Raw genomic sequence first — 1,556 nt, 5'->3', positions numbered from 1 at the left:
CTCTAAAGAAGGAGGCCATCTGGTGTGTTCTGTGGTCGAACAGATACGGCGGAGGCGAAGGAATTGGGAATAAGGAAATTGGCATTTTTGCGGGAGGTAGGGTGGGAAGAGGTGTAATCCAGGTAGCTGTGGGAGTCGGGTTTGTAAAAATGTTGGTGTCAAGTCTGTCGTCATTAATGGAGATGGAGAGGTCCGGGAAAGGGAGGGAGGTGTCAGAGATGGTCCAGGTAAATTTAAGGTCAGGGTGGAATGTGTTGAAGTGGATGAATTGCTCAACCTCCTCGCGGGAGCGCGAGGTGGCGCCAGTGCAGTCGTCAATGTAGCAGAGGAAGGGGTGGGGAATGGTGCCGGTGTAATTATGGAAGATGGACTGCTCGCCCTAGCCAACAAAGAGACAGGCATAGCTGGGGCCCATACGGGTGCCCATGGCTACCCCTTTGGTCTGGAGGAAGTGAGAGGATTCAAAGGAGAAATTAAGCGTGAGGACCAGTTCAGCCAAACAAATGTGTGTCGGTGGAAGGTTACTGTTGGGGACGTCGGGAGAGGAAGAAATGGAGGCCCTGTTCTTGGCGGATGGAGGTGTAGAGGGACTGGATATCCATGGTGAAGATGAGGCGTTGGGGCCCGGGGAAACAGAAGTCTTGGTGGAGGGCGTGGGTGGTGTCTCGAAAGTATGTGGGGAGTTCCTGGACTATGGGGGATAGGACAGTGTCGCGGTCGGTAGAAATGAGTTCAGTAGGGCAGGAACATGCTGAGACAATGGGTCGGCTAGGGTGGTCAGGCTTGTGAATCTTGGGAAGGTGGTAGTCCGGGAACCGCGCTCTGCCCGGTTCTGAGGTTGGGAGATCTCCTGAGGTGATGAGGTTCTGTATCGTCTGGGAGATGATGGTTTGGTGATGGAGGGTGGGGTCATGGTCGAGGGTGCGATAGGAAGAGGTGTCCTTGAGTTGGCGTCTGGCTTCAGCGGTGTAGAGGTCACTGCGCCCCTCTATCTGCTGGCTTGATGGTGAGGTTGGGATTGCGCGTTGAGGGTGAGAGGTTGGAGTGGGGTAGACAGGTTGAGGCGGTTAAATGCCATCCTTATTTCCAATTCCTCCGCCTCCGTCACATCTGCTCCCAGGAGGGCCAGTTCCATCACAGAATGCACCAGATGGCCAACTCCTTTCGAGACCGCAATTTCCCTTCCCACGTGGTTAAAGATGTCCTCCCATGCATCTCGTCCATATCCCGCACCTCTGCCCTCAGACTCCAACCATAACAAGGACAGAATGCCCCTGGTGCTCACCTTCCACTCTACCAACCTTCGCATAAACCAAATCATTCGCCGACATTTCCACCACCTCCAAACGGACCCACCACCAGGGATATATTTCCCTCCCCTCTCCTTTCCACCTTCCGCAAAGACCATTCCCTCCGTGACTACCTGGTCAGGTCCACACCCCCCTACAACCCACCCTCACATCCTGGTATCTTCCCCTGCCACCGCAGGAGTTGCAAAACCTGCACCCACACCTCCCCCACTCACCTGCATCGAAAGCCCCAAAGGAGTCTTCCAC

General features: G+C 54.9%; 1 protein-coding gene across 5 annotated transcripts in view; it reads left to right on the top strand.

Moving 5' to 3' along the window:
- The window catches only part of LOC122556771 (polyadenylate-binding protein-interacting protein 2-like), a 45,392-nt gene that overhangs the window by 2,460 nt on the left and 41,376 nt on the right, over window positions 1–1,556 (top strand). The window lies entirely within an intron of this gene.

The sequence above is a fragment of the Chiloscyllium plagiosum genome, chromosome 14, assembly GCF_004010195.1.
Source record: "Chiloscyllium plagiosum isolate BGI_BamShark_2017 chromosome 14, ASM401019v2, whole genome shotgun sequence".
Lineage (NCBI taxonomy): Eukaryota > Metazoa > Chordata > Chondrichthyes > Orectolobiformes > Hemiscylliidae > Chiloscyllium > Chiloscyllium plagiosum.
Note: the sequence above shows the minus strand (reverse complement) of the source record. Positions and strands in the feature narration are given on the sequence as shown.